Source organism: Hirundo rustica, chromosome Z (assembly GCF_015227805.2).
Source record: "Hirundo rustica isolate bHirRus1 chromosome Z, bHirRus1.pri.v3, whole genome shotgun sequence".
In the NCBI taxonomy this organism is placed as follows: domain Eukaryota; kingdom Metazoa; phylum Chordata; class Aves; order Passeriformes; family Hirundinidae; genus Hirundo; species Hirundo rustica.
The window spans coordinates 86,401,493-86,429,468 of NC_053488.1; the positions used below are offsets into that span (position 1 = coordinate 86,401,493).

Consider the following 27,976-nt stretch of genomic DNA (forward strand, 5'->3'; position numbering starts at 1 on the left):
TTCCTCAATATTTAGCATAGGAAAACATAATGTTTTCTAAAAAGTAGCCTCTCAATAACTATTATATTTTTATGTTTTCTGAAGAGATGGGCCTTGGCTCTTGCTGCCTAGTCCTAGGAAAATTTTAATTTTCTAGACTATATATCCTGCTGCTGAAAGCACTGAAGGACATCATGTCATCCTGGTGCCAAAATGTTGGTTACAGGGTTTGTATGAAATGGCCATTCTGCAGTTACCAGGCCATAGAGAGGCCAAGTATCAGTAGCACAGAGGTGCTGAAATAATGCAATTTTTGTATCTTTTCAAGTTTCTTCTGCAACAGTCAACTCAAGTAGGAGTTGATTCAGTAGGAACCACGAACATTTCAATTTACTCTCTCCAAATGCTAGTTTTTGTAATAAAAAGTGAATTTTAATGACCAGGGAAAGCTCATTTGAAACAAAGAAAGCCGTCTGTTGGTCTTATTTTGATTGACAAGCGTGCCAGGGATAAACCGTTGGCTGACACTGGAACATGCCTCATCAGAGCACTCTACAATGTCCCCAAAGTCAGCTGAAAATGTTAAATAACATAGAGCATCAGGATCTTGGAACGGCTTGAGCGACAGGAAACAAACTGTTTTTTGTTTTTCATTTGGTTTGTTTGTAGGTACAAAAAGGAATCTGGTGAGTGTTTACATCTTCCCATGACATTTTGCACTAATACTGTTGCAAACAGATTACAGAGCAGAATATTAAATAAATACCACAAAAGGAACTCCTGGTTTTCAGTTTCCCCCAGTGCTGAATGACAGTAATCCTCTCTGACAAAAGAGGGTTATTGCCATTAGTTAATCCTGTTATGTAGTTCCCTCAGCAGCCTGTAACACTCGTTGATAAAGACTGGGAAAATCTAAAATGTCAAACTAAGGAGCAGCTGATCATCTTGACCATGAGGCTGTAGGAGCAGCCCAGAGCTGGATCCCTGCATCAGCAGAGAATCTAGCTGCTGAAATGATGCTTCTGGGCTGAAAGGCTGGCAGTGGCATTCCTCTTTGCTCAGCAAAGGTGTGGGTCAGTGCGCATCAACTTGGACACAGGTGGGTGACAACAGGCAGGATTTCAACCTGTTTGTATCATTTTTGATGCACAAAAGCCCTGCCAGAGCCCATGGAGTGAAATCTGCAATATGCAGACAGTTTAGCCAAATCCTTGCTGTTACAGGAGTGGTTTTGAGGGTTGTGCAGTTCTTAAGTTTTTATTAAGTCCTCCCAGAAATACCAAAGTCGTATAAGCCAGGGGTTTATTTTGTAAAGGTGTAACCCAGGGTGTCCCTGGACAGTCAGACTGTCAAAGCTGGGGCTCATGATGAAACAGTTAAATAATCTTTGCTTAATTTGGGATTATGAAAGGAAGGTTTCTGTGTGTTAGGGTGGAAGGTCTGTCTGGGAATTAGAGCTTTGTCTTTCCCCAGCAGCAGAGACTGTGGAGTCAGAGCAGTCGATGACTATTAATTGTCTTTGTTACCATAATGAAGAGGTAGTTGCTTTCTTGGTCTGATGCTGCTTCACACCAATATTCTGTTGGCACAAGGGTAGTTTAAAGCACATCCTGTGTGTCTGTTCCAGAGACTGACATGTTAATTCTGTGCTGGGAGGTTGAAGATGCTCCTCCGCTTCTCTTGCAACTTTGAACTTCATTAGAATGTGGGTGATTTGTGTGATTTCCTGTTTCAGAGCATGTGACAGGTAAAAGTTGTTGCAGATCTGAAGGAAACTTCAGCAGAGCAGCTCACAAGTCTGTTGTCATGGCGAGAGAGTTTGCTCTCATTTTCTGTTAGAGTTTTTCACTGGTTGCAAAACAATTAGAAATGTTGGACCCTCGTGTCATCTTTTTGTATGCACATCCACCAGTAAAGTATTAACTAAAATGTTAGCTAATAATTTTATGTAATAGTGATAATGTAATTTTCATTAGTTATAAGTGTGACTTGAGTAATTTATACACAATAAATAATAATAATAATAATAGCTTTAGATCTGTTTATAAAATTATATAATTTAGTACCTCACCCAGTAAGCAATCATTAGTATATGATCTAAACTACTTAAAATGCATCTAGTTCTGGCATGTTTGAATGCCTGTAAGTTATTTCCAAGATATTTGAAAATATTTGGACTACTCATTTCAGCATGAAATGAATCTTTGGACCTCAAGTGTTGAACCATCAGGGTCTCTCTGGGAGATCCCATTGGAATATATCCCTGGGTTAAGGTGTTGGTTTTCCTGAAGACTGCATGGTGTAGTGAAATAGAGACAATTTGTTTTAGTTTTCCAATCCATCTTGTAAGAAACTGGTATTTTTTCAGAATATGTACGAATTACTCTAATTGCCCTGCTTTTCCTTTAACTAAGCCTGCACTGGAAGCTTAGAGCTCACAGTGCTGCTGCTCAGAGAATGGCTCCCATTTATTTCTAGTCATAGCAATTGAAATCCAATATTTATTCATTTACCACTCAGTAATATATTTGACAGATGTATTGAATAACCAAGTAAATTGCTGCCTTCAAAGTCCTAGCCTTTTTTATTTGAATTCACAGTATCTGGGAGCACTGCTGGTAATGTAGTAGTTACAATATCTAAAAATTAATGTGGTTGAGTTCCCACTCACTGTTGTGATTTGGCTGCAGATCGGATTTGTGGCGTTTTTTTTAAAAAACCGAGTCAGGTTCCCTCTGAATGAGTGACTGCTGAGAGCAAAGTCAGTTCAACAAATTCTGCAGGAGGCAGACCCATGGTGTTCCCTGCATGGAGAGCAGCTCTGGGTGTTTGGAACCTGCCAGAGGTTTTAGCTCTGGCTGATGAGACTGTGACACAGAACAGATACAGTGCATGTGTGTTCCTTGTTTCTCTAAGAAAAATAAATGGGTGCACCCCAAATATCGAGGTGCTTCCCCTAAAGACTGCAGAGGTGAACTCAGGGTTTTCTGGAGACACCAAAGGGAGCTGTGCAACCCGAAATTCACTTGCTGGCGCCGGTGGTGATGCAGTGGGGAATGGAGGAATTACTGGGCTGGAGGGATGGAGTGGCGAGGGCGTTGGTTTGTTTAAGGTCAGCCCTGAGATGCCAGGGGAACAAAGCAGTTTCACTTTTTTCATTGTGAGATAGATACTGAAGATACCTGTGCGAAGGTCTCAGGTCCTCAGATTGTAAGATAATCTTAATGTAGGGAGAGTGCACTCTCAGTGTCCAGATAGATCTGAACTTAGGTCATGAATTTTGTATTTATGGTAATGTACAGGAATTAAAAGGTGGAGGAAAACAGTGAGGAAGAAAACTTTCAAAGTAACTGTGTAATTTTAAGGAAAGGACTCTGTTTAACAGACTTGTGGGAGACGGATGTGCGAGGGCTGAGTGCTTTGTACCTGCAGCCCTTTGATCACTGATACTTTGTAGGGAATCCAGGGTAATTTAAGACTGTCACACTGTTGACCTCTCGTGCAACACTTTAGGGATGGGATAACTACATCAAGGGAACACGTTGTGATGGGGCTGGGTCATGTGGCATCACACCGCAGAAGTGCAGCAGTTCATGAGGAGTGTTTCATGTTGTTCCATTGGTTGCAAAAATTAATGGTCTTCAAGAGAAGGGAACGATTCCTCTTTGGTGTTTTGGTTTTTTTGTGTGTGTGATTTTTTTTTTTTTTTTTTTTTTTTTCCTGCTAGTGTTAATTCGTCACTTGTGATTTTTTATGCCTGAATGGTGAAGTGGAGAAGTCTTTCCATGTTGTATTCCTGTCTGGTGTTCCATAACAAGTGGAGCTGCTGTGGAGGAGCAGAGCTGACTCTGCAGGTTACTAGAAGGTGGAACAAATAATTGCTTTTGTATCTGGATCACTCAGGGATGGCAAACTGCTGAAAAGTTTGGTGAAACTTCAGTTATTTCTGATGCACTAAATATGATTAAAGCCCTGCCCAACAGCACAACCGTTGTTCCCTGCTCTCAAATGTTAAATTGATACCAGAGAGTAAACTCTGAAAATTTAAAATGCATCTTAATGAGCTGCTCTGGCCACATTATTTGAAGAAGGGCTTTGAATGAAAGTGTGCTGCTTGTCTGCAGTCCCTATTTTGAGAGGGGATTTGGGAATATCAGTTTACTGTCAGTAGATATTTAATCTGAAGTAGAGGGGTGTTTTTATTTTATTATTTTTTTTAATCTGGATGCAGTTTTTGCTCAGATAATGTGGTAAGACCATGAGTGGCCTCTGCCAAGCATTAGGGGAGACAAGCAGAACACACAAAGCGGGGTGAGGTTCCCTTTGCCTCCAGGTGCTCTGTTCTCCCAGTGTTTTGTAGGAGCACAAAGATGCAAATAAGCGGTGCTGATGAAAGAGTACATTTTATTTTCTCACTTCATCTTCTGCCAGAAAAGCTTAATGGTATTTTAGAGCTGATATTACACCTCAGAAAAGGGGTAATGCATCTTTAAAAGCTAAACTACATCTTCTTTACTTTTATCAAATTCTCTATAAATCTTTCATGACAGTTTATTTAACAAAGTGTCATTGAAACTGTATAGATGATTGATGTGACCCATGTAAGATCAACATGAAATGTTTGTAAATGTCAGCAAAATGTGACCATCTAGAAGCAAGTAAGGATGGTGTTTCTGTGAAAGTGAAAAACAAACAGAAAATGTTTATCTTATTCTCTACTTTCTGGGATGAAATTACAAATTCATGAAAGTAGTATCAAATGATTTTTCTTGGACATCATACCATGAAGCAGGGAGGAAGATCAAAATTTATTTTTACATACTGAGCTTTTATTATTTGCTTCTTTTGCAGTGGGTAATAGTTTCTCACCTATTAAAAATTCTAATTTCACTTCTCAGAAGAATAATTTTAATTTGGATAAAAAAATTACTAGAAAATCAATCAGATTCTGAATAAAGTAACTTTTTAATTTAAGCATTAAGAATTTAAGCAGCTGCTCTCATCAGAGGAGCTGGAAACAGGTCAAGATTCACTTAATTTACCACTTCTCTGAAGAATGCTAATCTTAGGAACACACATCTGCTTTTTACCTGTTCCCTGTCACCATCTTAAGATGTTGACCTGGTAACTCCATATCAGTTCCATGGTTGAATAGAAAAATAGAAAATTTCTGCTAGAATCCCTCTGATAAACTAATTTTTGGGATCATCTTTTTGTTCTCCTTCATTGCTGACTTAGTTTGCCAGGATCAAGGAAAACAGTGACTTTGGGGGAGCTCTTTAAGAGGGAATGCCCTGGGGTGTTTCATGGTAGCACATGGAGCTCCCCAGCCTTTAGAGGCTCATCTTTCATCTTGCAAAAAATTGCAACACAGAGCGTCATATGCCCTGCAGTTTATAGTTCTTTGTGCTGGTGGGTGTCCAGACACAGAAAATATTCTGGGTCCACGATGGTTGGAAGAGTAAGTTTCTGCCTTGTTATTTGCAGCAGCTGCCCTGTTCTGTATGTTCTTTTTGCAGGTACAAGCAGCCACCAGATTTTAAGAGGGGGGGAAAAATAAATCATGAATTAGTGATAGGTGTGTGTTTGCACGTGGTTCCTGGTTTGCTTCTCATCCCAGTTCAGTGCAGGGGAGCTCTGTTACAGCTCAGGGTCCCACTCTTCATTCATAACCACCCAAAGCGGCTGCAGCTCTTGTGACCAAAACGCCAAAGGAAGTTCGTGAGAGCTGGAGATAAAAACATTTTTGGTCAGCATCCAAACAGAGTCTGAGCCTGAGCCCGATGGTTTTTTGTAGTATTGCAAAACTTCCCTGTTTGCCAGGACCTTCCCTCAGTGCCCAGAGATGGGGTACAGCAGCTCGTGTACAGACTGAGAAAGGGAAAAGATCCTGAAGGTGAAAATAAATCTTTTCTGGTATCGACTCTGGGACAAAAGCTTTTGCAAATTACTCTAATGAGATGATAAGATACTGTGGTGATAAAAATCTTGTAAATCAGACATGTTTGTGTTGCTTTTAAATTAAACTAAGACAACATCAAAGGGAGATGATTGAAAAATTTAATACCTGAAGTGGGAGACACAAAACAAGACTGAAGAAGGGAACAACAGTCAAATCCTGTGGGCCAGTGCATTTCCAGATGTGATGGGATGAGCTGAGCCTAGCCCAGAGGCTGTAGTTGGATTAGCCACTTCCCTGGAGCTCATTTTGCCATTACTGTTTTTTTTTTTTTTTTTTTTTTTAATTCTCTATGAGACACTTTAAGTTTTCAGGTACATAGATACAAATATCACATAGATTGTATGTATTTATTACTGGAGATGAAGTATTAGCTATTTACAATGTAGTGCAGCAGTATCTCAGTGATGTGATACTGTGCAGGAAATGGAGGATCTTTGGCATTTCTATAAGAAATGAAGGACTTTTTGCTTTAATGATAATAACACTGGCATCAGAGCCTCAGGACAGCCTTATTTAGGAACCAGCATGCATTTGGGTTATTCTGGTATCTTTAACCACAGTGCCCTGACTTAAAAAGTAGTTCTTCAAATAAACTTAAAAGATTTTAAAAGGTGCTTGATTGTTTTTGGAAAAAGCGGTGAGTAGTTCTGGACCAGAATTCAGTTCTTTGTGAAGGGGGGGTGTGTCTGCATAAACTTTAGTATCAAATCCTGAGTGCAGGTGAGCAGGTGTGTGACAGGAAATGCTGAGTGAACTGTGAGAAAAGCTGCAGATCTGAGTTATTTGTAAACTGCCTTCATCTCAGAGTAACCTACATTCGGGAGCTTATTTTTTAATCATAATTAAATAATAATCTGGCATATGGTTATCATAAAAAATACAGGAAGTAGGTGGAAGTTAAAAAGCAGAGAGTTTATGAGTTCACACTGCTGTTATTAACTGGTCGTCGGTGACAAAAAAGGCATAAAGAAAGCAATAATCAAAGGAGACGGGGTTATAAAACAAATAATTTATGGGTAAATATGGGTTGCATGTTTTCTGAGAAGTGTGGACAGGCAGTCAGAGGAGCTGTGGTGTCGCAGAGTTGGTTATAATTCCTTGGCTCCTCTCAATTCTCTCCCAGTCCCGGCCTGCCAGACGAACGCGCCTCTGCATCCCCCTTGCACAGCGAGAGCACCACTGCTCCTCATAACCGTGGTAATGAATATGCAAATATCATCACATTAATTGGCAGTTACAGTTCTCGGTGCTCTCACAGCACAGAGGATTCTGAGCTGTTAATAGAAAAGCAAAGAAACTGTGGCCCGTAGGCGACCAATGTAAAATTACACTTTATTTTCCCTTCCTTCCTTGGCACTGCAGTTCATGGGTATGTGTTGCATGTCATATGTTCTTCTGTGAAACTCTTAGATTCTCTCTTAGCTCAGATTCACTTTTGACGCAAGTTCAAATCAAAACCCTTCAGCAAACCAACCCCTCTGTGTGTTGCTGGTCTGCAGGAAAGGAATGATGGAAGCAGAAAGCAAAAATCAAAAACATTTTCTGTTTGCAGATGCCCTCAGCATATGGATGATTCTGTTTCTTCCATGGCTCCTCGTATTTTAATGTGAAGTATTGCTTCAGAGATTTAAGGAAGATTTTTTCCTTCTTTCTTGGCTTACTTGGGAAGAAGATAAAGTGTGCTGTGTAGTGCTGGGGCAGTGTTACTTTTTGGTGTTTGACCATACATATTTCTGGTACTTACAGCATGGATGAATTGTGGGTTTCTTTTTATTGTGGATGTGCGTGATTCTGAAAGACGGACATTTTTTAAGGAAAAAAAGGACTTTGATCTCTAAAATCCCACCTAAGCAGTGGCTTCCTATGGCATTTAATTTCTGTAATTAAATAAGGCAAGTCGTTTTTCAAAGATTATAAAGATGAGTTTCTAGAGTTTTCTCAGGTAAAGGAATAAGTAAAGTGAATGTACAGAACTGAGTGATGTTTAGTTCTACTGTGTCTTCTGATCACTTTCTGTGTTATATCCTTTATGTACATCAAACATTAAAAAATCAGGAATTGTTGTAAAAATTGCTTTATAGGGTTTTTTCCTCAGCAGAAAGGAGCACTAATGGCTTGAACTGGCAGATGACCAGTCCAAAATCTCAATGGTAATCTATAGCCAGATTAGACTTTAGTCTTTAATTAAAAAATGAAAACTAAAATGTAAAAAATTGAATGTAGAGGAAATTGGAATATGTACAAATGTACCTCCTTGTCACAATTGTACAGGGAAAACTACACATTTCTGCAAATTTCCGTTGTAAGAGAAACACATAATTTAGTGACAAACTTCTTGGACATCTGAGGTTGCAGACACTTTGAAGGGTACCCATGAGGATTGACCATTAGTTCATATTTTTCTCCTGAGAGAGAAATATTGAAGGTGAAACCCGGCGAGGCTTTTCCTGACAGAACTGCAGGGTGAAGTACTTGAGGAATCAGAGGAGCCATCTTCCAATGGGAAGTTATGGCTTGAGCCATCTGTCTGCTCCAGCTATCAGAGGGAAATTGTAGATGTGGTTTAACATGATTTAAATTTTTAAAACTTCAGTTTAATGTGTATACAGTAAAAATCCAAGGTGCATTAACGTATGGAAGGCTATTAATTTAGAACAGTTTTCATTTTCTGTTTTGAAGCCAGATGTTTGTAGGTGTCACCTTCCAGTCTAATGATGGTTCAAATGACTTTCTCCCTCCTTTTTTACTGATGCACAACTTCATGTCAAGAAGGATCAATTCCCAGAGGCCGTGCTGGATGAAGGAGAAGTTGTCAGTGCCAGTTACTCATCATGCAGCTTCTTGCAAGGATTTAGGATAAAGAGGCGTTGTTAACAAAAGGGGTTAGAGGTGGTGGTGAAACACCAAACTGAACTATCTTCAGTGACTTGACAGGGGAGCCAAAGCAGAGTTGGTGAATGAGGAATAGGTTTCCCACAAATCCATTATGTTTGGTTAGGAAAAGGGAAGATGCACTCTGGAGAAATGGCAAAGAAGCTGTTTTGTGGTGCCGTAAGTCCGATCTGTAGGCAGAGTGTGGTCCAAGACCTTGGGAGTGCTGTGGTCAGGGCTGGTGGTCACAGCTGGCCATGTCCAGTGGGCATGAGGACGAGCCTGCAGAGCAGAGCGTCCTGCCAAGGGCTGCTGCTGTCTGCCCAAGAAGCTGGGAGGTGCTGGGCAGTGACGTTTTTCCATGATTTTCATCTTGAACATCACTTGAGAGCCCCAGATTTTCAGTTTTTTCCTGTTGAGCTCTGTAGGCACAATGAAAGTCCAGTCACTCTGTGCGAGGTGAGTGGAGCTCTCTGCCAACTTCCCACACATACCAGAGGGTGCCAGCTCCAGAAACTAGGTTAAACTTTAATTAAAATAAACTAATTATTTAGCAGCTACTGTGAGACAGATGTTCTTGAGTTCTTTTTTGCAACAAACTGTACAACAGCAAGACAGTAAAACTTTCAGGGCGGTCAATATTAATAATACAATTAATGCATGAATTCATGCACCTTTTACTGCTGGTTTTGCCTCTGTTGTATTTGTCACCTCTGTACATTGATCATCTCACAGATTAATTTTAGGACATGATTTGTCTCCTTACATGCAGTGTGTGTAATTACATTTGAATAGTCACAGGCAGAAGTAATACCAGTGGGTTAGAAAATTCCAGGTTCTGGAATTTTTCTGCGCAGTGCAGCTATTCCATGCACTGTTTCTAATAGTGCAGCTGTTCCGAGAGCTGCTTGGGAACTCTGATGTGAGGTGGAGCTGTGGGGAGGGTTGGGAAGCGTGCCTGCGCCGCTCCTGTGTTGTGACAAGGCGTCACAGAGAAGTGCCCAGCCCCCAGCGAAATGCCATCATTACACAGCGTGTTTATAAAACAGCAGCAAGGAAAACGTGTCAGTCACTGCAGGCAGTGGTGACAGAACCTCTGGGATGAAGGGGCTGGGAGGATGCGATGCGAGCAGCTGAGCGCATCCCGGAGGCGCTCGGGTGCTGATGGGATTCCAGACCTCTGGTGTGTCGCCAGCGGGAGATGTCGCGGCTTGGTGGTTGTGGTGTATGGACATCTCATGTTTCATGGACTGTTAATGCTATAGAAGGCTTTGGTTTGTTGTTACTGTTTGGGTTTTTTTTCTCCTGAGATGCAATTTTGAAGTGCTGACTGTTGTTGAAACAATTCATTCCCTTCCCACCCCAACTGTTTCTCTTAAATTCAAGTTAAAAGAGAATTAAGAGAAGACAGAAAGTTAAAACGCTGCTGGAAAGTGGGAACTCAGAAGACTCTTCCCCAACCAGTCATGTCAGCCTTGCTTTCTTGGGTTTTTAAAAAATCCTGGTAATTCTTCAGTTGTCAAAAATTTTCCTGGAGGGGCAGTTGAGTGCATGAAAAAAGTACATAACGCATGTCTGGTTGTCCTTTGAAACAGACAAATCTCTCAATCCACAGGGTGTGTGGAGTTTTGAAGAGGAATATCTTTGCATTGTAAAAGTGGATTTAATGCTTGTGAAAGTGCTGAAAGCACAGTGAAGTGTTCCATTGTTAAAGGGAAATTAATAAATGGACAATGTTGTGTTCCATGGTTGCTTCAGTAGGTCTTAACTCCTCTGCAGAGGTAGAACTACATCACCTCCCATCAGTTAGAGAGTCACTGAGAAGCTGGTGCTGACACCAGCTGTGGTATTTATTGTTTATTCCATAACTCTGTTAATTAATCCCATTAAGTTATGCAAACTTATCAAAAAATCATAAGATATCCAAAAATTGTAGTGCATTTATATTTATGCAGTGGCTTTAATAACAACTAATTGCTAAGTGGAAACAAACTGTTTAAAGTAGTTTTTTAAAACATTTGGTGGAAGAACAGAAATACTAGGATAGTTTTAATCATATAATAGAAAGCATAGAATAAATGAAGCAAAATCTCAGCAAGAGATGAGCATTAGCTTAGTAACAAGACTGTAACAAGTGGTTATTGGTTTAGCCTTTCCCCTTTGGAGATGTGAATTTGAGACCTGCTTGAGGCTGCAGTTAATGAAGTCGAGTGGTTTCACACTTAATGCAATTGTCAGAGTTGGCCCTAAAAGGTCTTGGGCTGGGCTGGCAGATGTGTGGCAGGTCAGTGCTGAGGTGCAAGAGCTGTGGGAAGGAAACACCACCTTTAGTGGGTATTTCTGTCCCTTGGTACATTTATAATCAGTGTTCTAGTGGAATATACAAAAGAGAACGGCCAAAGAAGAACATGAAATTTTGCTGTTGCTCTTCCATGAAGGATTGCTGTGGTTGTTGGATGAGCAGAAAATCACCACCACTGACACAGACGTTTGTTCCAGAGACTCCATGGTCTAAAATAGCAGAGCAAGGTGAGCTGAGTGAGCAAAGAAAATGCACAATGGAGGTTTTATTGAGACTCCCACGTCATTGTGACCAGCTGTTCAAAACTTAATCTAATTACAGATACATATATTTGTTTCACGGATTAATTTCCAAGTCATAAGCTCCCTTGTGTTTCCAGTGTTAGATGCTTAAAGATCATTGTCAAAGCCCCGAAGAAGAGTATACAGCAGGATGTAGAAGCAGGATATGTGAATCAGTGTTGGGTTTGATGCTTCTCCCATGTAGTTTCTGAGCCTGTTGTTTTCGTGTTGGTTGTGTTCTCTTGCTTTATTGAGTTCTTTGTCGAATTACCACTGTCTGGTCATCAAACCACGGCAGATGTGGGAGCAAGGAAGATGACACTGGGCTGTGGATGTACAGACATCCATGAGGCAGCTGTAGGGATGAGTGACCATGGTTCAGATAGGCCACGAGATGTCGGATGTTTGTTTGGGCACTTGGATGTGCCAGCTCTGCTCCGCTGCTGGAGCGGCTCACACAAGTTCTGGAGTGTAAAGCAATTATGGATATATTCTTCTTCGGGTAATGATGCTCCTAAAAGGAAATGTTCCCCACATGTATATGAGATGTGCTTATTGAAGTGTGTTTAAAAGTGCTCGAAAATTACTGGGAAAATTTCCTAGGTCAGAATACATTCAAACATGCATAAACTTGGATAAATATTTTTGAACACTTAAAGGAAATATTTTGTTCTAACTTACATGGCCCTTTAATGGTACAAAGAGAGTCTTGTGAGCAGTGAAGGAGGCAGAAATACCTCCTGGCAGTATTTATTACTTATCAGTAATTAGCCAGCAGAAGCCATCCCTGGAGGGGTTTAAAACCCATGTAGATGTGGCACTTGGGGACATGGGTTAGTGGTATTAGTGTAGCCTTGGGCAGACTGAGCTGGAACAGGAACTGGACAGAGCTGGAGAGTAAAGTAGATATTTATTAAAAGGCCTTTAGGATACACCTTGGGCAGGACAAGAGCCTGGCCAGGGCTACAACCAAGGTGGATTTAGAACGGTCACAGAATGGTCACAAAATGGACAAAGGGTCACGAGGTCTCACACTTTGATCAGTTTTGGTCCATTTGCACATTGGGGTTGAATTGTCCCATTCCAGCTCCAGGCTGTGAGGTCCCATCCTTGTTCCTCCCTCCAGCCACCCTTGTTTGTGCTTTGGGGCTGAAAGTTGTCCTTGGTGTGCAGCAGGAAAAGGATTTGTTTTGTGTCCCTGCTGTGTGCAGAGAGCTGAGTGACCCTGAGTGTGAGCTCAGAGCTGCACCTGGGCAGCAACCTGAAGAGCATGAGGCTAAAACTTAAAGCATCAGTGGCTGTGGCAGTGCTGGCAGAACTGTCGTACTTGATGGACCTATATCAATGCGATTGTGTGGTTCTGTGATTTTCTTTGAGAAAATCCAGGAGAGAGGGGCCTGGCTGCCTCCAGCAGAAGCGAGGCTTAGGAGTGTTCCCTGGCACAAGGAATGTCGGCTCCGGTTGGGTTGCTCCAGGACTCCCCAAATGTTGGTCTCCAGCTGACAGACTGAGCCGGGCGGGATCCATCCCACCGAGGGGAGGTGTCTGAGGGTCTGGGGGCGGCCTGTGAGGCAGAGGAGGATCAGCCATATGGAAGTGGCTGTCCCCGGGCCCGCGGGTGCCGCTGGAGCGTCGCCGAGCGCCTGTTGGCAGCGGCGCTCCCCGGGAACGGCACTGCCTTCAAACGCCGGTAATTGATGAATTGTATGCAATATGCAAATGCGAATGCATAAATCTCCTGAATGACAGCTTAATTTATGTGAACCCTTAAGAATGTGGGATTAGATTTTAATTAAATATCTTCAAAGGCACCCTGACTTACTCCGTTTTTTGGCTGCTGTCTTTATGAGAGTTTAGGAGGGGACAAAATCCAAATTTTAAATATATTGTTTACTGTATTTTCTAATTACCATTGGACAGAAGTCTCATATATATATATATTTTTCTATATATCTCTCTCTCTCTATATATATCTATCTTGGGTACATGTATTTCAGGGACTATTAGATAAATCCTATGATGTTAATAATAATGAAGTACCATGACAGTTGTTTGAGCTTAAATAATTAGTGCCACTAGTTCACTTGTTCCTTTATGTTTAAAATGGGTAAGCATCCAAGCTAAAGCTGCTGTAAATGTTTAATGTTTCACATCCAAGAAGTACCTTAAACTTCTGAAAGCAAGGTTTGCATTTTAGTGGTTACTGTTGCTGTAGTTGTTACCCCAAATGTGATGAGTTGATTTTTTTCTGCTGGGGCAGTGAGAGCTAAATCCTGCTGGGCTGCCTCAGCCAGTCTTTGGCGGCTGCAGGAGATTATCTGTGTGGGCAGAGCACTTTGAGGTACCAGAGTATAAATAGTGGGTGTCTAATTCCCTAGCTCCTGGAAGGAGCAGGTTATCCTGCCCTGGAACCAGCAGATGACAGGAGCAGTGGTTGAAGTTGGAGCAAGCTGGGTTAGCAGAACCATAGGGGAGTATTAGACAAGTGCATATTTTGGTGTTTTGCTGGGCAGAGCTTATCAGTCTGGAAGAAGCAAAACCAATGTGATGGGAAGAGGAGGTAAGAAGACAACAATTCTGCTTGGAATTTAAGTATACGTAAAATCGCAGTTAGGCCTGAATCGTCTCTTAGTCTTAAAATTCTTTCTACAAAGATGCAGTTAAGCTTAGCAAAATGCTTTCTCCAGCTCAGTCAGTTAATGGTGGCCTTGGCAGTGCTGGGTGAACACTTGGACTTGACAGTCTTCAAGGTCTTTTCAATCAAAATGATCCTACGATTCTATATAGGAAAAAAAAAAGTAACATAGTTATGTTAACCTTTCATTTAAATGAGGAAGTAGTTAATGAGAGTGAGGAAACACTGGCACAGAGTGCCCAGTGAGATGATAGATGCCACATTCCTGAGAACACTCTAGGCCACTTTGGTTGAGGCTTGGAGTAACCTGATCCAGGGGAAGGTGTCCCTGCTCACTGCAGGGGGTTGGACTGGGTGGTGTTTAAAGGTCCCTTCTAACCCAGACCATTCTAGGATGCCCTTCCTGTATTATATCTGTAGTATTTACATTTGTGTTTCCCCCCCTGCTCACACCCACTGAGCTGGACCTCTGCAGTGACTTTCCAGCTCTCTCTTTTGGGTGTTTGAATTGCCACCTACCCCACCTTCTGTGCATCTCCTTGCTCCTGATTCAGGGGCAGAGCAAAGCTCTCCCGTATTCCATCAGCTCCCATCTGGGAGAACCTTTGGGGTGGTGTGAAGGTGTAAGAGCTGACTCTTTCTATCCAGGGAGAAGCAGTGAGAGGAAGTGTCAGGAGCTTCATTTCCTCCTGTGTTCTGGGTCATTCTTTACTTTATGTGTTTGATACCGCAATACCGGCCCAGGGAGAGTAGCGGGGATGAGAAATACCGCAGTGGTGGGAGAACAGACTTGAGGCTGTAGGATAGATTTGGTGGATGTGAGGCCAAGAGCAGGGACTTTGGGGAGTATTCTAGAGGCAAATCATTGGGAAACACTAGGCAGTTGGGGTAGATGTTGATTGAAAACATAAAAGTGGAAGGAAATGGATTTTGAACCTTGTATTTCACAAGTTTTTGGTTGCAAACAATTTTTATCTAACTTAATTTAAATGTTTGCCCCTAATGTAATACAGTTGCAAAATAGGTCATTCTGGTGAATACAACACACAAATTAGGCTGTCTTTTTCAGGGGTTTTTTTTTGGTGCAAGTCCTTAACCACAGCCCTGGTGAGCTGCTCTTGCCTGGTTCCTGTGCCCGTGCCGGCGGTTGGGAGCGTGGTTGGTTATCAGGATTGGAGCTCCCCGTTCAAAGTATTGGCTGTTGCATGAACTGTGATAACACATGGAGGAACAAACTTACAGTTGATGTAATGGCAGTATTTTTCAATGCCAAAAAGTAAATAAAATCTCGAGATATGGTGCTTTGTTACTGTGGGGAGTAAGGACTAAGAATTTCTTGAAGTAGGGTTGTTGGGTGGATACATCAGGGGGAGATTCTGAGGTTCAGCAAGGAAACACTTCTGGATCAAAGAGGAACAAAAAAAATGCAGAGGAAAAGCAGTGCACTAGGAGTTTGAGAAATATCCTCATTGAGTGGGACAATATCTAAGTCTAAGCCTGTTTTAGTATGTTTTTACTTTTTTTTTTGTTTGTTTGTTTTGTTTTATTTTGTTTGTTTTGTTTTTTGTAGGTAGAACTTTTCAACAGTTGACCACTTTTTTGCACTCTTGTGTGCCTTTGTATTTGACAATATCTCCCTGACATGGGCGGATCTGTGGGAATATGTGAAGGCAGAGTCTTTTCTGTACATCTTTCAGACTTCATTTGAGCAATGATGGATAATGTTTGCTAAATACATTATTACTGCATTTTTAAATTATTTCGACCTGTTCCTATTAGATGAATGTTTCCTGTCATTTTGGCTGCATTCAAAACTACAGTCTTTAAAACTTTAAAATTCCAATAAAAATTGCTGTTTAGATAAAAGCATGGTAGTGAATGCCATTTATTTCTGAGCAGTTTTTATTTTTTGTTGTTTGTGATCAAGAGCTGTTTTAAATCATGAGATTGAAAAAGTCATGTTAAAAATAACTCTAAAACACATAAAGGCTGCTGATGGAAAATCTAAATATGCAAGTATAGAATTGTTAAATATCAAGGTAAAATTCAAATGCAGAAAATAGAACAGGCCAGTGCATTTTTTTCTGAACAACTTCATGTTGATTCTCTTGTTTTAATTTTGCCCAGTTTTAAGTTCAGAAGCAGTTTGGGGAAGAGAAACCATCCCCTGCGAACTGCAATTGAATCCTGACAATTAATACATATTTTAGGCTCTGGAGAAGTGTGACAGGTCTGAATGTCTTTACTGAAAACACAAACGCCAACAATAGATGAGGGAGGTTTTCCGGACTTCAGTGTGCACAGAAGTAATTGACTGTGCATTTTTTGGCTGGAAAGTTAGAATTGATGCCCAGGGATTCTCAGGAATAGCAGAAATTGTCCATAACAGGAGGGAAATGCTCTTTGAAGTGTGTGACTGCACCTGATCAGTTTTGAACTGATTTGGAAAGACACAGTTACTAAGAAATTTAAATTTGAATAATTTCAAATAATTTTTACACTGTGCAGAATTGCTGTTATCACTATTAGAAAATTAAGAATGAGCATTGCAGTATTAAAGGGGAAATCCATTTGACTTCATTAGGAAAGCATTTTTTAAGAAATGAAAATTGGGGGAAAAAATGTAAAGCTTCATTATTTTATTTTTGTTTTTCCCAGGAAATGTCTATGTCCAACAATAATAAAAAATCCATGAGCAAATAAACAGTGAAAACATGCTTATCAGCCACCAAACTTTGAGATTACATGGAAAAAAAATTGGATTTACAAGTAATGTTTTCCTTTGAGATTTCAGCACTGCAGCCTAAGCAGAATTTCAATCCAGACAGATTTTGTGTGGTTTGAAAAGAAATGTCTTCTGTTGTATTTGAAAAAGAATCAAGTTATGTACTTTGCACCTCTTCTAATGTCAATTAGTCATGGTAGAATAATGCTTTGGAGTAACTGGGCTCTTTTAAGTATCACTGGAATATAACCTTCCCAGTTAGCTGAGGAGTTTGTTCTGTCGTTAATATTTGCTTAAGGAAAAGCTGTGCAATTAAAGCTGGGAAGCAGCAGTGAGCCGTGCTGGAGGAGAAAACTGAAAGTGCTTCAGCATCACTGTGCTCAGGAGGGGAACGAAGGTGTCACACCAAGTGATATTCCTGCACAAGGCTCTATCCCGTGCCTGAAATCTGGGATACCTCTCTGGATGTTGGGAAATAATCCCAAATACTCAAGTGTGGAGTGGGGAAGTTTCTGCAGAGGCTGGTGGGTTTCAAAGCTGTGTAATCAGGGCAGTGAAATCTTAAGTGAGTGGTTATTTCTCTGTCCCAGCTCTGCCCCGCAGAGGACAGAGGAATTCTATGCCTTTTTACCATTTCACATTTCAAAGCAGTTATCTCTGCCGTGCCATTTCAGTGCTGGTTTTGCTATATATGCAGAGGTCTGCTTGGATGTGTTTTATGTTGAGCATTCCTTTCACATCTGCTGTTTGCCACGCAGAATACGGTGATGTAGGTCTTAATATTTCATTTGCAATCAGCCCATTCTTACAACGTAATCATTCTGGCTGCAGTACTTTCAATTCCCTCTAGCTTGGGAATATCTTCCTTGTATTTAGGTGGTTTAGGAATCCATGTGCAGTTCCAGGTACAGCCATGCAGGCGCAGATGAGTTTGGGCAATTTCCTTTCTGATTTTAGCCTTTCCTGACATGACCAGGCTGCAGCCCAGCAAAAAGTTGGGTATTTTCCTTGTTTTATCACATCTGCCTGATTTGCAGTCTTTTATAACACATAAATGTCTCTCAGCATATTAACATTGCAGATGTTGCCTCTCTTTTGGAGGGCTAAATTTTTGTTGTTGCTCACACTTCATTAATTTTGCCTTTTGAAAAAATTGAATTAATTTTTAAGCTGCTTTTATTCACTGAGATCCCACGGAAGGGTTTTGTAATCTTTCCCCTCTCCTGTCGGTGCATTTTCTTCTTTGGGCTGTTTTAAACTTCCCTGCTTTCTTTTGTGAGTGTTTATGAAGATAGTAGAGTTAGAGCCAAACCACTTTATTGCTGATTTTTCAAGATAGCTCCTCTCCCTACCATAATTTTCTGTTTCCGTCCGTGAGTGCTCACATTCATACTCATCTTCTATTAGACTAAGGCACTCTGTTAGTTGATTTTTCCCATTAAATTAGAGTCTAAATGTACTGCATCTTTATTTTCCTCCATATATCAATTAAATCTGCAACTCCCTTTCTAGAAAGATTTTATTCTGCCTAATGGCAACACCACCCTGTGCAGCCATCAACCTGAGATCATTCTTTTTATGGTTGTTTAAGTATTTATCAGAAGCAGAAGTTATTTCTCCAGGTCAGTAATTACTGGACCTACCTAGACTGGAAGTGAGCACAGAACAGATTTTCATGCTTGCTTATCTGTGCTCCTTCAAAGTGTTTTTTTTTCACTAAAAGCTATTTTTAAAATTAAGGAAAAACAAGTCATTGACCTGGAAACTAATTGCAGTGCTTGAACTCGGGTTTTGATTTTTGTTTGTTTTTAATAAAAAGGAAAATTATTGGTTAAAAATACTCCTTAGAAACAATTACTTGAACAGCTGGAAATTTTGCACTGAGTTAAATGGGACTGTTTTAATGTATTGTTGATACAGAATTGAAGCTGCTCCCTGAATTCAGTGTAGTGCAAGGCCAAGTTTTCTGGCTGTAGTTATTTAAGTGTCTTTACTTTGGGCTTTAAAGATAACCCAAATAATGCCGAGCAGTAAATTCTGTGGGATTATTGTACAAGGAAATGATAAGAACCCCCACAGAAGTGTGGGGGACCCACAGGTACTCTGCCCTAGATAAATTCCCTGCAATCCAACGTGCTCTGCTATATGATGTGGCATATGGGGTACAGTTAAAGGCTTTGTTGCCTTTTATTTGTTCATATTTATCTGTCTTTATCTGTCTCTTGAAACAGTGCAAGTCTGATTTTGTGTTCTGTATCACTGATAATACCAAAATATTTGCTTCTTCTAAAATCATTGAGGAATTTCTTTTCTTGAGTTTTTTAAAAAAACCCCAACACTCTGAAGCTCTTAAATTTCAAGGAAAGAAATGTTTATCTGAAATAATAGAAATTGTTAATAGTGGGACACATTGAATTATCTGAACAAGAGCAGGCTAGAATTCCCAGCACTATAGAATTAAGTTAAAGCAGATGAATTTATTGTCAAATTAGTCAGTTTACTGTGTGATGTATTTGATAATTCTCCTAAGTTAATTAGTTCCAAGCAGATATATTGTGGCACTATGGCCTGGCTGTAAAATAATGCAGCTGGCTTGTTTTCAAATGGGAGAGTTGTCTTCTGTAATTTCTCTACAGCTTTAAAAAATAGTCTTATCTGGAATAAGACTATGCTGGAATTTCAGTCCCCTGTTTAGACCAAGGTGATTATTCCAACTTGCGAATGTCGACAATTACCCAGTACTCATGTTTAATTAGTAAAAGGGAAGCACCTGTATTTTTAGAGGAAAAGACTTCAGGATTAGACTGTACAAATTCAAGTTGTAACAAAAGACAAAAATGAGCGTATTATTCATCCTTGGGGAAAATCAGGCACTGGACGGGCTCCGTTCACGGAAAAAATGCAACAAATAATTCTTTTTGCCTCTGGTCCCTGTGCTTTTGTACTGATGCATATCAGTAATGATGTTTACAACTGCTTAGTCTGTCCAGCAGCAAAACAAAAGAATTAAGAACACTTCTGGTGATTAGACAGGCCCATAGCACTGTGGCTTTAATATCTCAAATTTTACACTTGACATATCATTGCCGACTGAAAAATGTGACTTTTTATTTATTTCCTTTAAATTGCTTTCTTTAAACCACCATCTGGCTGAGGCATTAAAACGGGCAGTATTGCTCTAAGAGTTTTCTTAGGACCTTTCTTTGCCTGTTAATTGCACATTCATAATTATGTTCTTATAAAAAGATAAAAGAGTTTTGAAGGATTATTCTTGGCAACAGACCTAAGGTGAAAACCTGCTGGTTTAATGTGTAAATTATAATGTGTGCAGTTGTGAAGAGTGGTTTTGTGAAATGCTCGAGTAAGCTCAAGAATCTAAGAGAGCTGTCAGAGAGTTTGCACTCGTAAGGGGCTAATGTTCATTGCAAAACAACTCATAATATGCGGTGCCTGAAGGCTAAACGAGAGTTTAACTTAAACACAATCACCAACTTTCTGGAAGACAGATAAAGGAAACAATTGTTCCTCCAGCAAACTTAAAGAAATGAAAAAAACAGCCTCACTTTGATGCCTGTTTAAGATCATTAATTTTCCTGTAAGTTAATGTAAATTTAGGATTAAACAAAAACTGTTACCATCTGACCCTTATAAACTAAACTTCTGTGTGGCTCATCTATTTGAAGTCAAATCTATCCATACATCTAAACAGGAAACTGAATGAAAACATTTTTTCTTTTCATTTCCTATATCCTGCAAACTTTTTCAAAGCCTATTTCCTTTTAAAAGTTAGCCTGCATGCTTATAAAGCTCTCTCTCTTTTTTTTTTTTTTCCCCCTCCTGTGATCATAAACGGAACCACCAGTTACTAAGCAGAAGATTAGGAGGGGGTGGGTGATCTCTGGGCGTTGAAGTTTGTCCATCTGAAAATGTTTCTAAAGCACCATCTTTGCGGGTGGTTTTGGACTGTGTGAAGGATCCAAGCTCTGGGATAGGGTACAAGTACTGTAATTATGATCAGTTTGATTTCACGACTAAGTGGCGAATGCTGGGGATTCAGGATTATGACGTCTCCCTACAGCTCAGGATGATTTCCACCTTGTAAGATCTGTATTTCCCTGTCTGTAGTGACACTGATCTCTAGGAAATACTTTGGATGCTAGGGGTGAAATCACTATGTTGTTGTTGTTTTTATTGTTATTATTATTATTGCTGTTCTTTATTTACTGTAAGGATAAAAATGATGCAGCTCTGGTGCTCGCCACTGAGGTCTGAAGATTGTTGATTTTGAAAAAGGTGGTGAATATCAAACAGGGATGGATGGCTGTCATCCCTCATGTTTCAGGGATCCCAGAGCATGTGGTGATAGGAAGCTGTTCCTCCAGTGAGCAGGTTTGGGGTTTTGTGTACCTGTGCTTTACAAAACCTCATCTTGACGAACTGACTTGTTTCATTATCAGATGGAGAAGGATTCACAGCCTGACCCTTCCTCTTGGTCATGGCCCTGTCCTGTCTTCCTGCCCCTGGGAGCAGGATTAGGTCCCATTATGAGTTATTTTTTCCTAGAGAACAGATACGCAGTAGCTTCTGGTGTTGCATTGTTGTGTATTGAGTTTCCAGAGCTGGTGCTTGTTTCCTGCAATCCTGAATTTCCTGCAGAGCTGATAACCGAGTGCTGGATGCAAACAGATGAGAGGTGTGCAGAGTTCCCAGATGTGTGGGAGGCTGCAGGTCATCCCTTTACACCTTTCAGGTGTTTACCATTGTTTTTCTCACCTCCTCATGTGGCTGTAGCCTAAAAAGAAAGTTCTGAATGGTTTTGATTTGTCACAAAATCAGTTCAGGGTGATGCCTGCCCTCTCCCAAAGGTGCCTCTGGATCTTCAGCTGTCCTGGCATTTGTCCTTCGGCTAATTTGGGCATGAAATACGAGCTTCCACTTCTCTACCTGATTTAAATGCATCAAAGAACCCTGGATCTGCTGGTTGGATACATTTTCCTTCGTGAAAACGTCTCTCCCTAAACAGATTAATTCATTCAATATAGGAGGTGTTTTACAATTTTTACTCCAATACCTGGATCGAGAACACAAAGCCCATTGCCTTTGGAAATAATTCCCATGCCTGAGCAGTAGTAGGCAAGGTTTTTCATTAAAGACGTGGTGGTGAGGAAGATGATGTAGAACAGCAAATTCCTGCCATTGAACGAGGGTCTGTTGCAGCACATAGAGAAAGAAAATGTAGAGGGGCTTCTGGTACTCTACTAATTGGCCCTTGATAATATGTTTTTAGCAAGAAATATGACAAAAATTCTGTCACAGTATATAGTTAATAAAATGCACTGCAGTGCAGAGTGTCTATCTACTTCCCCACTTTCCCTACTTTTTTTCCCTGCAGTTCATTCAAGGTAGTTAATAAGGACACTGGAAGATTGAGGGACCAAAGAATCACAGAACTCTGGAATTTGCCCTTGCCGAACAAACAGCATCCAAACAAGATGCTGCACATGCCACAAGTGTCACCTTCTGCAAAAACTCTGCTTCCCTTGGTTTTGCAGTTGATTAAATATTAGCTGTATTCATTGTTGTATAAAATCTGAATATCTTGAACTGGTTTGGTGGGAGGGGACAGCAAACTTTGTCATGTTAGAGCATGAGCCCACTTGGGTCAAAATTAAAAAAAAGATTCTTTTAGGAACTTTCTGGGTAGCAAGATAGGACTTAAATGAATTTGGCTCTGGACCAGATAATCCTCTTTCGTTGACGTTAAACCACTGGCCACAGCAGTGATTACAACATAAGAGTACAAAAGAGGCTTTATTTATACTCCACTTTTCCTTTCATGTTTCCAGTCATAAAAATAAATACGTCTTATTAGAAAAGAAAAATTTTACTTATTTACTTGTTTGCGTGCTGGGGAGGCATTAAGTATTTCCTTTTTATTTTTAGGGGAAGTGTGTCACTTGCATTTAACTCAGATGAAAATAAAGGAAGATAAAACTAATTTAATTTTAGAATGATTTTTTTTTATTTGTTGAACAACTGTTTTAAAATGGAAAGCCTGCTGCGAAAGAAACAAAGCACTTCAGCAAAGCAGGAAATCAATAACCACAAGAAAGCCTAAAGAAAATGAATGCATGGAGTAAGAAAATGATATAGAAATTATATTCTGGTGTAAGAATGGTAATAGAATGCATATGGAAGGAATGAATAACATGATAGAAATATACATAGAAAAGGCATGTTCTCTACTTCTAGTAATAAATAATGACCTCTGTGTTACAGTATTTAAACTTTGAAGGGTCTAGATGGTGATTTTTGTCCCTGATTTCCCCACCTCCCAGTCCTAGGTAAATATTTATGCTTGCAAAATTTAGTAGGCTGGCTGCCGTAGAAACGTATGTCTCTCATTTATCTCCAGGAAATCTGGTTACAAACACTCTTTTACTTGAATTCTTCCAGTCTTTTTCAGCAGCTTTTAAAACAACCTCTTGAGTGAGGAGCAGGAGCTGTGTGTGTGACGTGTGAGTGGAGTTCTGTGGCAGTCCATGGCAGGGCTGTGTTTGCCCAGACGTGGATGATGCTAGGAGCTTACACCATGGAATTTTTGGGAGAGTCAAACCCTTGGGTCTGAAGGGAGGTCTTTTTAAGAGACATCCACAGCAGGTATGACTTGTGTGCTCAACTGTTGTATATACTCCAGAACATGATTTCAGTAAATCTTTTAAACTGGGTATAACTCATGCTGCTTTTCAGTAGTCTGAGCTACTTTTTCTGTAGTTGGCTTCTTCCAGTTTCCCCTAAATGTATTTGAGAGAGACGTTTGTAAAATGACATTGTTTTTCAGCGGGAAATGATCTGTGACTGTAGTGAGAAGGGTTCCTTGGTGTAGCTGTCAATGGAAAAGCAGACAAGCTTTTGGTCAGAAAAATATAGAAGAACAAGTAGTATTTGAGGCTTATTATAAGATGAGAATAATTATTCCCTATATGTGTTAAACCACCTTGTGGGGAAAGGGTAAACCTGACCGGTGGAGTAGAGGGAGTATTACCAAGAAGGGAAAGAGTGATGCTGTAATCTCTTAGGGGAAGGAATGAAACCCAGTGGGGAGAGGAATGAGGTACCATAAATTGGGATCTTTATGATCCCAGGGTTTTGGTACTCCGCTGAGATGAGAGAGTTTCAGATCCTTGCTGAAGCACCTCTCACTGTCAGCCCTGGCCACATTCAGAATTTTGTGGATGCGTATGCACACACAGAGAAACTCTGCCTGATACTCCATAATTTCTCTGTGTGTGCATATGCATCCACAAAATAGGGAAAATTTCTGCATTCCTATAGGTTAAATCTCACTTAAGTGATAATACCTCTGAGATTTTATATATTCATATTAGTATCTTCTCAAAACATGAAGATTTTATAGACAAATTTTAATGTTAATTTTGCCAAAAAATTCTTTCTGCCTTTTTATTTTCTCATGGTCCTAAAGATTTATGCTTTGTTGTTTGAAAAATCCTTCTCCAACTGTACATTTGCAGTAGAAATAACGACCTTGTCTCTCTCTGGAGCTAACAAATGAAATATCAACAGTCACAAAATTTGGAAGGGTAAAGGTGAAGCAGTGGAGCTGCATCTCTACATTACTGCCTGCCCAATTTCATACTGTTCCAGGACCACCAGCAAACTGAGGGGTGTTTTCTGTGTAGTGGAGTTCAGCCCTCAGATGTTTACTCCTGGACAGAGTCACCTAATCATAGAGGCTCCTTTGGAGTGCTGGGAACAATTCCTCCTTTCAACATGGGCATGGGCGCAGAGGAGCGCTTCTATGTTCTTTCATTTATTATTCTTTGAAAGATGAATTTCTGTTTTCTGCCTTTGAAAGGCCTTTGCCAAAATTGTGAAAAGACCAAAACTTGTAATGCAGAGATTAAAAACAGTTAAGGCAAGAGCAGTTTCCCATTGCATCAGCCTGCAAATTGCTCTGACAGCGCTGTACCACCACAGCACAATGCACCCCTGTTAGGGAATTAATATCACCTCCCCTGGGTTACGTGATACTCAGGGCTGTAAATTGGTCAGGTCTTGCTCTTGGATTTCTTTCCATAGATAATAGGCTTAAACAGTCACATTTTTTACAACTTCCATTGAGTTGAGACTTACTGTGATACAGCTTAGTGGAAGCCAGCAGTATTTAAAAAAAATTTTTATTGTAATACATTGCTCTAAATTGGCATTGAATTCAGACACTGGTCAAAAATAAAGCTTGGAAAGGTCTGATACAATTCAGACACATGACATGGGTGTTTGCAATAGATGGTGATTCCCTGCTTGGAAAGTTTCTGTGCAAATATTGTGGGTGTATATGTGAAAATAAAGTAATTCTTTAAAAAAAAATAAAAAAATTGGGCTATATTTACTTCCATGAAAGGAGATTTATAGCTCCTCAGTGTCCTGGCATATCTCTGCACGGGGTTGGAGTGTGTGCTGTGGTTCTGTCTGTGCCTTGGGATGGAGCTGTGCTGTTCTTGTGCTGATCCCAGTGCCTGCCTTGTCATCTGCTCACATCAGTGCTGAGCTTTCACACACAGGTGGAAAAATCCTAAAAATCTCTTCAGTAGTTTGGTTCTACCTGCTGAATAGACAGATACTTTAGGATATTTTCAGAAACAAAACAAAACAGTCAAAATGCAAATTGCATAATTATATTGGTAGTAATCTACAGTGGTTCCCGTCTCTTGACTGGATCCAGAATCCAAGCAGAGCCATCCAGGCAGCTGAGCTGAGGTTTGCAAGGCTCAGAATAAACCTGGCTCTTCCATGGTTGGTTTAGTTGGACATCGTGGGGGAGCATTGTTCTCCCAACAGGTCTGTAATTTGAATTTGTGGTCTGGGTGTGTCGTTAGTGGCAGGTTTCCAGCCTGGACAGGCCCCCTCCTGCACGGTTTGGTCTAGGCAGAGAGGGAGCAATGGGAGTGAAGAGACAGCAGCAGAAACTTTGTCCCACTGGCTGTGATCCATAGCTAAATGCACTGCATTTTATCTGTGCCAGTGCACCTCCACTGCCACAGTTACTAACTTCATGCAGTTGTTAAATTTCTGCATTCCTGTTAAATCGCTGCATCTGCTGGAGTCACACTTCCAGTTTCCTCTCTGCCACACCCTTAAATTGAGCTGGGGCAGTGTGGAACATGGATCAGACATTAATCTCCCCAATTTTGAAATTTGGTGGGTTGTCTTCTTTTTTCCTATGGTTGTATTTGACAGGAAAAAAGTAAAACCAGGAATATTGAGGTGCTGCTAAATCTGCAGGCACAGTCATAAGTAATTAAAGAGTTATTTAAAGTTTTAAATCTCAACAAACCAAAAAGCCTTCTTTGCTTTTAGACTTAATTTGTAATGCCTGATTTCAGAAATAAGCAATTAAATTTTGTTAAGTAAGAGCCACTGTAGTGACAATTGAATACAAGGGATTCACGTAAATTTTCTGGCTGTAGACCCCAAGTCAAGTTTTAAATAAGTACTGGTTTTTCAATAATTGAGATTTTTTTAGGTTGAACACAGTGATAATGTGCTGCATTCCATTCTTAGAGGTAAAGTTATAAAGTTGTAATATTCCACTGGGGTCCCAAACTCTGAGCAATTCATTGCTGTTAAGGAGTGGGTTTTTTTCCCCACTAACAGTAATGCCAATCTCAACGGCAGAGAAAGTTCAGATTTATGATGCTTTAGAGCAAACTCTCGCTGGTGTTTTCTCTGAGGACATTCCTGGCTGAAATTCCCTGGAGCATTGGGTGGGGAGATGGCGTTTCGGAGTGTCAGAGCCTCTTTTTCCTGCACGTGTCCTGTGTCCCCTGGCAGGTGAGCTGCGCCTGGGCTCTCCTGGTGCTGGCGTGGGCACTGCCCCGAGCGTTGCCATAGGCACCAGGTTCTCCTGATCCAACAACTTCATGTATGATTAATGTTAATTGCCCCTTTTGCACGGATGACTTTTTCCCTGCTGCTGAATTGGCTCCTGTTGCCTTTGATGTGGCTGGTGATCCAATGTCCTGCCATGGCCAGACAAGTGATCAGTTTGCCAGCGCCGAGAGGAGACAGAATCAGGTTGCTGCGGGGTCAGGGTTTGCTTCTCTCCTTAAACACTGAAAGGTCAAGCAGAGTTTAACTACCACTGCCATCTCTGAAACCTTGTAATAAATGCCAAAGCAAGGAGATTATTTTAAGTTCTCGCTACAGCTGAAAATCTGAAGGTAACAGGGAAGAATTTTAACTCATCGGGATGTTACATTTATTGGTAAATACTTCAAAAAATACCTTTCACAATCACTAGGGGGTATTTCGTGATCTTTGAAGATATGAAAAAATTTAATTTCTGGTTCCTGTGCCAGTTTTAGGAAAGTAACTTAAGACTGAGGGGGTGTTTGTGTTTTATTTAGCTTTTTAAAGTATTATTTTTGTTGTGGTTTTCTTTTTTATTTACATCTGAGCACCGCTTGCACCACTTACTGCCACTATTAGCGGGGCAATTTACACAGCGTGTCATACACTACTTCAGTATTTCTGCTTTAAGCCTAATAAAATATGTTGCTATTGAAGAAATCTGTGATACATATGAGAGCATCCTAAATCACAGGTCTAGAATATTTTTGTACCAAATAGCTCCAGCATCATGAAATCAATAATTAATTTATTAACTGGATCTCTTTTGAAAAAAACCCAAAATCAGCAGTCCTGGCGAGGCTGCCTCCTGCCAATTCATAAATAGTTGATGACAAAAAATGAAGAAGTGTAGAAGTAAAATTCAAATCTTAACGATCAAAGTATTGGGTACCTCATCTATCACAGCTTGGAATAAACATATCACAGAAAGTGTCATATCTCATTGACACTGCAAAACATAATGCTTTCCCTTGTTATCTAGCGAGCTGCCAAGGCTACAGAGTTTATAGGCTGCTAAGATAATGTGCTGCTGGTAATCCACTTCACTTGCAGAAATATGAAGTACTGTTGAAATATATTTCTTACTTGGTTTATTCTTTGCTCTCCGGAGGGTAGGATGCTATTTCAGTTCCTCTAAAGAAGCTCAGAGAATGAAAAGCAAAACATCAGGATAAATTATGCTAAATGGTCGACTAGACCCCAGAGGAAATCATGCTTCTGTGGTACAGTATTCCTCCATTTATCTTACAAATGTTACATCTAATGTTAATTTTGTAAAGGGGTAGCATTC

At 40.3% G+C, this 27,976-nt stretch overlaps 1 protein-coding gene across 3 annotated transcripts in view; it reads left to right on the top strand.

The window, feature by feature from the left end:
- DACH2 (dachshund family transcription factor 2) overlaps window positions 1–27,976 on the top strand; it is a 256,065-nt gene that overhangs the window by 89,962 nt on the left and 138,127 nt on the right. Inside the window, exon 1 of one of the 3 annotated variants that reach the window (XM_040090020.2) lies at window positions 1,036–1,078. The exons of the other annotated variants lie outside the window; for them this stretch is intronic. The gene's annotated coding sequence lies outside the window, so the exon portion shown is untranslated. Of the gene's footprint in view, window positions 1–1,035; window positions 1,079–27,976 lie in introns of those variants that run through there. 3 annotated transcript variants of the gene reach the window in all.